General features: G+C 47.3%; 1 long non-coding RNA gene across 1 annotated transcript; it reads right to left on the minus strand.

The window, feature by feature from the left end:
* Positions 1 to 3,624: 3,624 nt before the first annotated feature.
* Positions 3,625 to 5,097, minus strand: LOC125548361 (uncharacterized). The gene is made up of 2 exons (XR_015618702.1): positions 4,248 to 5,097; positions 3,625 to 4,146 (listed from the first exon to the last, which is right to left on the minus strand). It is a non-coding gene; the product is annotated as an uncharacterized LOC125548361 (long non-coding RNA).
* Between the last annotated feature and the right edge of the window lie 6,439 nt (positions 5,098 to 11,536).

The following is an 11,536-nucleotide window of genomic DNA, read 5'->3' on the forward strand; positions in this document are numbered from 1 at the left end:
TCATCCCTTATCATGCATTCCATTATGGACTGAGGTATGTGAAACCTCGTTTTCCCCTAAGCTACCGTCCTCCCCTAACTCTAGGCCCTGGGCTCGTTCTTGGGGCCAAGTTGGGTCATAGTCGCGGCAGCGAAAGGATGAAACAAGGAGCCTGGACCCGCCTCGTCCCTGCCTCCGCCAAAGGCATGAGGAAGGTCGAGCGAAGTGGGGAGACGGCAACGCCTACTGCTGGGCAAGGAAATGTTTATCTTAACGATATCAAGGATTTATTCCCTGCCGTGGGTTTCACCCACAAACAAATGACCCGGCAAGCATCCATTTTTCATTAAAAACATTCCACTCAGGTACAGGCCATAGGGAATGAAAAACATGAATGATGGGATTACAAGTTTTAAATTCCACAAAGGCCCGAAGGCTTACAAACTAAAAAGAGATAAGGTGCCCGTAATCCCTTTCTTGTCCCTCCCCTCAGGAGGCAGGTCAAGGAGGCGAATGGGACGAAAGGAGTGCCTAGGCGAGCTACGGGTGGCAGAAGACACCAAGAGAACATCTTGGTGGCCGTCCAAAGGCTGGATGGTGATGGCGGCGCCGGAAGCAGAGCTCGAAGACGAGGCGGTAGGACGTCAGCACGCGTCGAAGGCGTCGGTGCCCGCGTACTCCGACTTGACGGCCTTGCCACCCGCCCTCTTCCTTTTCCGCAGCCTCCCAACGCCAGCCGCCCAAGGAGACGACCCCAAGAAGTTCAGGGAGCCGGCGATGTGGATGATGGGGTCGCCGGTGCCGCATGGAGCGGTGCCCGACACCTAATCGGACCCGTCATCCTGCCGCCTACTACCCTCGTCGTCGCTGCCGCTGTCCTCCTCGTCGCTCCCGCCCGAGGAGGAGTCTTCACTATCAGAAGAGCTCTCCACGCAGCACCTTGCACGGGTCCCAAAGCACCCGAAGACCATGACGGAGAGAAGGCCACCCTCCATCAGCTTAAAATGGAGAGTGAGCCCCTCCGTCAAGCAGTGGATATGGGCAAACGTCTTCCATCCCCGACGGAGATACATCACGTGAGGGGCGGGGAAGTCGATGCGGGCCCGCGTGCCACTGATCCCGCAGCCCCTCATGTGCAGCCACAACGACTCCGGCAGATCCAGCTCCATCTCCCGCGCAAATGGAGTCGGGAGACGAAGGCGATGGCACGGCGGCCGGCGCAGCCTGACGAAGAACTCACAAGGGTCATCCCCAACATGGCCCTCCATTGGAGGAGGAGCTGCTGGCGGAGGCGAGGCCGGCGCGCCACCCCGTCCTCCTCTTCCCCGAGTGCCCCGGCCTCGCCCACGGCCTCGCCCCCTCCCCCTTCCCCTCGCGGCCGGCTCTGCCACCGCAGGCGCAGGAGAAGGAGGGACGCGTTGTCGAGCGGCGACCCTCGCCGCCACTGTTGAAGGACCGGGGTTCCCTCTCTCCATGACGGATGGAAGGGAGGAGCAGAAGCTGAAGGAAGAAGAATATGAAAGAATGCGGGACGCCATCCCCCCTCCCGCTCTTTATAAAGGATCGGGGTTGGGGCTTGGCCGCCCCGATCGGCCAATCAAGACACGGGAGGCGCAGGGAGCCAGGGCCGACCCGCTGCCCCAACCAGTGACGGCCCGGTTTCCCGCCTCCACCGTTTGCCACACCAAGCGCATGGGAGACACGTGGAGAACGTGCAGAACCGAGGGGACGGGTGAGGTGACCTCTCCCCACCCCGTGATCATGGGGAGTGGACGCCTCGAGGACCGCGCCTCGGCCCCATTCAGTAAATGGACCGCGCCTCCACGCCTTCCTCCGTTTATGGGGAAGGCGCGAACCGCCCCCTTTACTACGACGTGACGCATGCCTGCGGGAACCAACCCCATGCATGCCGCCCACGTCACACGCGCCTCCCCACGCCGCGCCACGCGTGGGAATCATGGGAAGCGCAGCACGCGAAGAATCTTACCGCGGTAAAAACCGCCCCGCCTGCCCGCGCACCGTTTTTGGGCCTAGCCCAAACAATGCGTTGCGCTTATGTGTGGACCAGGCCCGGGGGTCATGTCGGTGTACAAAAAGAGGGGTACACATTTTGTACCCCTATAACTGTGCACGAGCAGTCTGAGCCGCGGGCACCACCACACCAAGCAAGGAAAGGGAGGTGAGCCAGGGTAAGACCGAAGCTCAAGAGAACTATAACGCCAAGGCCAAGACCATGAAGAGCAAAGGGGACGAAGCGGACTCCCTCGGCAAGATCCTTGCCGGGAGACAGTTCTAGCAGCCCCGGCAAGACCCTTGCCGCGGCAACTCGTCCCATGCTTACGGAGCAAATCACCCTTGAGTCCACTGCGCCCAAAGGGCAAGGATTCGGGAGACATCCCCGTGGCGGCATGCAGATCTTAGTGAAGACATTGAAGATCAGATACGCACTAAGGAGAAGACAACACTTGGCGGGATCCCAGCCGGGGAAGACCACAAGGCCCCCGGCAAGCGCCTTGCCGGAGATGACAGGAGGCGCCTCGGCAAGACCCTTACCGGGGCCCCGGCAAGGCCCTTGCCGAGGACACCCGTAGGGCCACCATCAGGTCCATGCCGACTAAACCTCCACCGCCGTTCGCATGCAGCTGCCGACCCAACCAGCTGGGCAGGTACCTGCGTGGCAGCATGCAAATCTTCGTGAAGACCCACCACTGCGCCACCTCAGCTGCCTGCCTACCTACGTGGCATCGCAAGCGTCGCTGGCCAGGGCGCGTGTCGACACAAGAAGGAGATGCGACGGACGAGGCAGGTCTCTCCCCCGTCCCCGATAAAGCAAGGACACCTAAGCAAGACGCATTAAATGCGCCTTGTCATGTAATGCGAGGGATAACCTCGCATCACTGTACCCTTTCCACCTCCTGTGTGCCACTGTGGCAACCCCTTTTCCTATAAAAGGAGGCCCGAGGTGACCAGGAGAGGGATTCAGCTTTTTGGAGCTCCTCACGCCCCATAGCTAGCTCAAGAACACAGATATCCAATCCACCAAAGCAGGAGTAGGGTTTTACTCATCCTTGCGGCCCGAACCTGGATAAACGAACCGTGTGCTACATGGTTGATCCGCTCTTCTCACGACCCCGCGCCCCGCTAACCGTAGTAGGGATTCTCGTGATCCCATAGGTGTCGTTCCCACTGACAAGGCGCAACTTTTTCATGTAGAACACTTCCGCTAATTCCTTATGATTTAAAAGCAGTTTTGATTTTACAAAAATGCAAACACTCTGTTTTTTGCGACACCCAAATCGTCGTGTGCACTGCATCAGATAAATGAGTGCACGACTTTAGACTAAAAACGCACTGCATCTGACAGACTGAAAATTGTCATGCATACACGACGAACGAAGTGCACTGCTTTGAGACAGATGAGTGCACTGCTTCAGACCGAAACTGCACTGCATCAAAACGGACTGAAAATCGTCATGTGTATGTGACAACGAAGTGCACTGCATCAGATGGATTAGTGCACTGCTTCAGACCAAAACCGCACTGCATCAAACGGAGTAAAAATCATCGTGTGTACGTGAAAACAAAGTGCACTGCAACTCCCAATGCAATTTTAGATGCAATTTTACTTTCGTGTGCACTGTAATAAGGGAACCACAAACTTTTTAACAATGAACTACAATAATTTTGAAAAATGTACTTCTTCGGTTCACCGAGCGCTCTGCTTTTTACAAAGAAAAAATAGAGTGTTCTGCATTGCTGGGAAGTTTTTCTTTTCTTTTTTTTCCATTCATGTGTTCTACACTAGACGAGTAGTTGTATGCATACAGTTTCCCGTAATTTTTAGTAGGTGCCCGTTCTGCACTGCACGAACCAGTCTAGCGCACTACGGAAGGTGCACATGTGCACTGCATGAACAATACAAATATACTGAAAACACACATTATTGGCGCGCGTCGGTGCCGAAGGAAGCGAAGGAACTGCAGGGCAACCGATGGAACTTTGAGCCGCACGATTCTGTCACCGGCCACGGCAAAAAAATCGAAAAAACCCGCTGGCTGGAGCTTCATCTGCTGTCGATGTGGACTGCGAGGCCCCCGCTGCTAGGGATGCAGTGGAGGAGATGGGTGGACTGCACGCGCACAACCGAGCTGCAACGGACGGCAAAAACTGAAACACAAAAAGTCAAAAACTATCAAATTGGTTCATTTTCATACGCAAAGAACAGAAGGAAAAAATAGTGAGCTGCACATAGTCAGCGATTTCCCCGCGTGCGTCCTCTGTGTGGACTGCAAGAGAAATTCTGCCCGAGCCGCCAGACGCTTTGCCCCGGCAGAGCGACCATGACCTGAGGCAGCGGCGAGCCGCCCCTAACCACCGCGAGAGGCATGGGCTGCGGCGGCGACCTGCAGGAGGGGAAGGAGACCGGCAACCTGCCATTGACCTTCCTCGCGTGGGATCCCAAGCAAGATGGGGAGAAAGGCAGAAGGTAGCCGGCGGCGGCACTGTTGCGGTCGAGCTCCGTGAAGAGAGGAGGTGAACCTGTGGGATCTGCCCCCTGAGCACCATCCATTAACCTCCACTCCCCATGGTAGCGCGACGATGTGGATGTGGGAGTTGCTCGTCGGGGAAATACAGCGTGGTTGCCGGCCGGATCCAGCCGGTGTTGTGCGTGTTGGAGGTGGGGTGGCTGGGGCGGCGCTCGCGGGGGAAGGTGGTCAGGGCGGGGTGCAGCAACGCTGGGACAGTGGGCCACGGCAGGGCGAGGTGCGGTGGGATGGTGCACCATGGCGGGACGGGACGTTTGGCGGGCAGTGGAGCGGGATGTGGTGGGGCGACGGCGGCCGGTCGCAGTTTCTGGTGGGTGGGCCACCGGGGGATCCGCGGCGCGTGGAAGCCGTTGGCCGGCCGGGGTCGCGGCATGAGGGGGTTGGGGGAAGGTGTGGCAGGTGGATTTGTGGATCAGGGGAGGAAGTGGGAGGGGATCGGGGGAGGAAGGTGGAAGGGATCGGGGGAAGAAGGTGGAGAAGAGAGAGTGGTGGGTGGGGTGGGCTGGTGGGGTTGGTTTTCATCTGTGTCGTCGCCGGGTGTTATCAGAATAAGGAGGTGGTGTTATTAGAATAACACTTTTAAGGGTGTTATTAGAATAGACCCACCCTATATATATATATACGGTGGCGCTATTGTGCGCGAGCGTGCATAATGCTTAACGTGCGCTCTGGCCGGTCCAAATTAGGCGGGCGGCTCGTGGAGCTCTCCACCGCACATTTTTTGAGGGTAACGGTGTTTGCAAGATAAAGTAACGCATTTAATTTTTTTACCATGTGTGCTCCTCTTCGCTCCGACTCGGTGGTCACTTTGCATTGGTAGTAATAGGGGTAATTTAGATGGTAATAGACAAAGAATCTTTACCAGGCAATGCTATATATATATGCTCGATTGATTTCTTCATGCATGTCAAATATGTTAACTGTATGGGCTGGCCTGTCTATATATTATCTGGATTTGCAATATGGACAATTAATATGCAAATGCCTTCTGGACATCGGTGTTGATCGCCACATTGAAAACATGGACATTCTCTACTCTATCGGGTACACACTTAAACTGAATGAATTATGTATGATACTAATACTTTCCATGAAAATTTAAGAACTTGGGTAACAACATTTGAGTAACATATATATAGTTGTGACACTAGTCGACAAAAGGCGGATCTTGGTAACACGGTACTTAACAATTTTGACCATATGGTCCATACCTACATACTTAACATAGTAACAACTAGCACATTTTAAGAGGTTGAGGGCCAAGAACCACAACTATCTGTTGGAAGCAACTTGATCACGGGGACTCGGCATCTCGTCAATGAAAAGGAAGAACCCTCCTATGCCTTGGTAGAGCAGGAGTAGAACATTGTCTCCAATTTTCCAATGTGGATGCATTGCCACGACAAGCGAGAACTTCTTAATTTGAATGGTTCCATTTCTGTGGGAAATGCAGTACATTGCAATCACTTTGGCATTATTAGCAGGCACAAGTGCAATTCAACCATGCCGAGATATCGATTTAGAAATAGCTGCAGCTGGCAATTTCTATTGAAATGAAGAATAAAAACCAAGTGTAACATATCATTGAAGATATATATAGTTTATGAACATCAACATAAAAATAAGACTTTGTACTAGCGTTTTGTGCACACAATTGGTCTTGTTCAATGTGTGCACCTAGGTAGATTTAATCCCATCCAAAATCGAGTGTTCATACGTTGTGATATCTCTGTCAGATTATCAACAAATTTTATGACATGCTTCAAGTCTTTCCAGTGAAATTTGGTACGCCGAGTAACATACAGATCGTTAACTATGCGTCCAACATATCCTGCTTAAAAGGTGGAAAGGTATTATTTATTCAGAACATGGCAGAAGAATATATAATGGGCATAAATTGGTAAATAGAATTTGTTACTGCCTAGGAACGAAGTCAGAAAATGAAATCACAATTGGTTGCTTAAATAGTGATCAGTTAGTCTGAACAAATACCCTGATTTTGCTAAGTAAAATGCCAACATGGAGAAACTTGAAAGAACACTAACCTCGATGAGACCGTGATAGGCTGATGACGTTGGGGAAGTAAACATACATGTTAATTAGACCAGGTTGTGGTCCACACACTACAATTTTATAGCCAGCTTTTAGTTCAATGACTTTTTGCGGTGTGTTTGTTGGGATCCGATGAATTTTGAGTTTATGATCAGATTTATAGATGAATATTATTTGAGTCTTTGTTGAACTCTTTTATGAATGATCTTTATAGCCTCGTATTTCCTCTCCGAAACTTTGGTTTGGTTTGGCCAACTAGGTTGACTTTTCTTGCAATGCGAAGAGGTGCTTTGTGATGGGTTCGATCTTGTGGTGCCCATTCTCAATGACAGAAATAGACATGACACGTATGTATCGTTGCTATTAAGGATAACAAGATGGATTTTATTCCTACATGAATAGATCTTGTCTACATCATGTCATTGTTCTTATTGCATTACACCATTTTTTTCATGAACTTAATACACTAGATGCATGCTGGATAGCGGTCGATGTGTGGAGTAATAGTAGTAGATGCTGCCAGGAGTTGGTCTACTAACCTTGGATGTGATGCCTATATACATGATCATTGCCTTGGATATCATTATAATTATTTGATTTTCTATCAATTGTCCAATAGTAATTTGTTTACCCACTGTATGCTATTTTCTCAAGAGAAGCCTCTAGTGAAATCTACGGCCCTGGGTCTATTTCCTATCATGTTATTTTCAGATATATTTATCCATTAAACCAAAAATACCTTGCTGCATTTTTTCTTTACTTATTTTATTTTGTGTTTTTGCTAGATCTAATCATTAAATCTCATACAATTTAATCTATCTCAATACCGACGAGGGATTGACAACCCCTCTTACGCATAGGGTTGCAGGTTTTTGTTGTTTGTGTGAAGGTGTTGTTTACATAGTGTTGCTTGGTTCTCCTATTCGATTGATAATCTTGGTTTCATAACTAAGGAAAATACTTACCATTGTTGTGCGGCATCATCCTCTCCTCTTCGAGGAACTACCAACGCAGATACAAGCAATCACGCCACAAGGGGAGGGAGAGTCCCTCCCCTTTGGCCGGCCAAGGGATGATGAGTTGGACTCCTCCCCCACTCCAATTCGGCCTCCTTCCTTAGGGAAGGGAGGCGCCTCTCCACTTGGGCCTTTGTGGCCCAAGTTGCCTTCCACCTCTTGGCCTTTTAAGGCCCGTTGATATTAAATTAAATATAACATAGTTCTACGTACTTTCAAACCATTTTATATATAATTTAACATCCCCAGAAAAAAAATTCCACCTATATATTTATCAATAATACCCGATATTTTCCGAAACCGTTCTGCTGACCCCGAAACGCTTCTGAATCCACACGAAACTATTTCAAATATTAATGAAACAATTCCACAAATATATTATCATCACACCCATCTTAATAGCACTCAGCAAATTATGGTGGCCTTAAGCTTGTGACCCTGTAGGTTTAGTAACTCATAGACATGAACAAAACCCTTCGTTCAAATACTGACGGAATCATGGATGTCCATATCGATCCCTATGAGCACATGAATGATATTTGAGTGAATCTTTGGTTATCACGTGATGTTCCCTTTGCTTCATGATACTTTACAAAATCTGGGATGCATCAGTATCCTCCTGAGTAAACACATGCTCATTATACCGTAATCCGCATTACCGGCTTTGTTCCTTTTTCTCGTTGTTATGTTCCGGCATCCGTGACGCAGTCACCTATGCCTTGCCAGATGATGATGGATGCCATCACACTAGGAGGTCCCTAAGAATATTTCTCCATCACCGGAGAAGCAAATTCCACTCTTGAGCTATCTAGTCCCTTGTCATACTTTCCGATGAACCCGTAAGTTGTCGTTATGATCACTCTGTTACAGGTGACGTTTGAGCAACCCCAAAGCTCACAATATGGTAAGAAGTGACTACGATGCTCTCATGGTCTAAGGACTAAAATCCCATGTTAAAACTCTGTGTTATTACAATTGATTATAGACGATATTATTCAATTCATAACAGACAAATTTGGGTTGATTCAATATGATCGTTCTTCTAAAGTCGTAATCTCAATGTTGTTTTAGGACTATCATTTAACACTTCAAACAATATCCTAAGATCCGGAAAAAAAGATCACCAACAACACTTGAACTAGTCCTAGAGGCAAGGCTAGGAATCTTTTATTTAACCGTTTATCATTCCACTTGTGCATATGAGTTTTCCACCAAATTGCATATTCCAGGATCATAGCAGTTATAGCATAGAATATAAACTCTTTAATTATGAATATGGAAATATGATTATACAAATATTATTGCCTCTAGGGAATATTTTCGACAATGCCAACACCGTCACTTTCATGAATATGGAATCACAAACCGTAACACCAATATTCCTACTAACCCCAGATCATCCACTTGTACACCCACATATTACCATCCCAATATCACAAAACCATTGCAAGGAATCAAACCAACATATTCGGCGATCTACATGCAAGTTTTTATTATACCACCTTTATATACCTATCATTCTTGGACCAAACATATAACTCATGCAAATTACCGCTTTCAATTTAACTCTCAAAAGGATATAAGTAAGGCAATAGATTGCAAATGATTTCTATTAAATATCTTGGCGTGCTCAAACAAATATAAGTGAAGAATGATACGTCTCTCATATATCTATAATTTTTTATTGTTCCATGCTATTATAATATCAATCTTGGATGTTTTATATGCAATTATATATCATTTTTGTGACTAACTTATTAACCTAGCGACAAGTGCCAGTTGTTGTTTTTTCCTGTTTTTTTTGTTTTCTAGGAAATCGGTACCAAACGAAGTGCAAATGCTATGAAACATTATGACAATTTTTTCTAGACAAGAGAGACCCTAGAGGCTTCGGGGGAGACCAGCAGGCAAACAAGGAGTCGGCAAGGAAACAGGGCATGCCTAGGGGGGTAGGCACGCCCTGATGCCTTGTGGGCCCCTCAAGGCTTCGTCTGGCCTAATTCCACCTCTACAAATTCTCTAAAATCGGGAAACCAACAGCGAGCTGATAACCCACAAGTATAGGGGATCGCAACAGTTTTCAAGGGTAGAGTATTCAACCCAAATTTATTGATTCGACACAAGGGGAGCCAAAAGAATATTCTCAAGTAATAGCAGCTGAGTTGTCAATTCAACCACACACCTGGAAACTTAATATCTGTAGCAAAGTGTTTAGTAGCAAAGTAATATGATAGTAGTGGTAAAGATAGCAAAAGTAACGGTAGCAAAAGTAATGTTTTTGATATTTTGTAGTGATGATAACAATACCAACGGAAAAGTAAATAAGCGAAGAACAATATATGGAAAGCTCGTAGGCAATGGATTGGTGATAGAGAATTATGCCAGATACGGTTCATCATGTAACAGTCATAACCTAGGGTGACACGGAACTAGCTCCAATTCATCAATGTAATGTAGGCATGTATTCCGAATATAGTCATACATGCTTATGGAAAAGAACTTGCATGACATCTTTTGTCCTACCCTCCTGTGGCAGCAGGGTCCTAGCGGAAACTAAGGGATATTAAGGCCTCCTTTTTATAGAGTACCGGACCAAAGCATTAACACATAGTGAATAGATGAACTCCTCAAACTACGTTCATCACTGGAAGTGGTCCCGATTATTGTCACTTCGGGGTTGCCGGATCATAACACATAGTAGGTGAACTCCTCAGACTTGCAAGATAGGATCAAGAACTCACATATATTCATGAAAACATAATAGGTTCAGATCTGAAATCATGGCACTCGGGCCCTAGTGACAAGCATTAAGCATAGCAAAGTCATAGCAACATCAATCTCAGAACATAGTGGATACTAGGGATCAAACCCTAACAAAACTAACTCGATTACATGACAAATCTCATCCAACCCATCACCGTCCAGCAAGCCTACGATGGAATTACTCACGCACGGCGATGAGCATCATGAAATTGGTGATGGAGGATGGTTGATGATGATGATGGCGACGGATTCCCCTCTCCGGAGCCCCGAACGGACTCCAGATCAGCCCTCCCGAGAGAGTTTAGGGCTTGGCGGCGGCTCCGTATCGTGAAATGCGATGAATCTTTCTCTTTGATGTTTTTCTTTCCGAACACGACTATATAGAGTTGGAGTTGAGGTCGGAGGAGCTCCAGCGGGGCCACGAGGTAGGGGGCACGCCCCCACCCTCGTGGCTAGGGTGTGGGGTCCCTGGTCTTGATCTTTTGCTAGTATTTTTTATTATTTCCAAAAATACGCTCCGTGGAGTTTCAGGTCATTCCAAGAACATTTGTTTCTCCACATAAATAACACCATGGCAATTCTGCTGAAAACAGCGTCAGTCCGGGTTAGTTCCATTCAAATCATTCAAGTTAGAGTCGAAAACAAGGGCAAAAGTGTTTAGAAAAGTAGATACGATGGAGACGTATCAACTCCCCCAAGCTTAAACCTTTGCTTGTCCTCAAGCAATTCAGTTGACAAACTGAAAGTGATAAAGAAAAACTTTTACAAACTCTGTTTGCTCTTGTTGTTGTAAATATGTAAAGCCATCATTCAAGTTTTCAGCAAAGATTATAAACTAACCATATTCACAATAACTCTTAGGTCTCATGTTTACTCATATCAATAGAATAATCAACTAGCGAGCAATAATAATAAATCTTGGATGACAACACTTTCTCAAAACAATCATAATATGATATAACAAGATGGTATCTCGCTAGCCCTTTCTGAGACCACAAAACATAAATGCAGAGCACCTTTAAAGATCAAGGACTGACTAGACATTGTAATTCATGGTAAAATAGATCCAGTCAAGTCATACTCAATGTAAACTAACAGTAATGAATGCAAATGACAGCGGTGCTCTCCAACTGTGATTTTTAATAAGAGAAGGATGACTCAACATAAAAGTAAATAGAT

The sequence above is a fragment of the Triticum urartu genome, chromosome 3A (assembly GCF_056163025.1).
Source record: "Triticum urartu cultivar PI428250 chromosome 3A, HENAU_Tu73, whole genome shotgun sequence".
NCBI classification, from domain to species: Eukaryota; Viridiplantae; Streptophyta; class Magnoliopsida; order Poales; family Poaceae; genus Triticum; species Triticum urartu.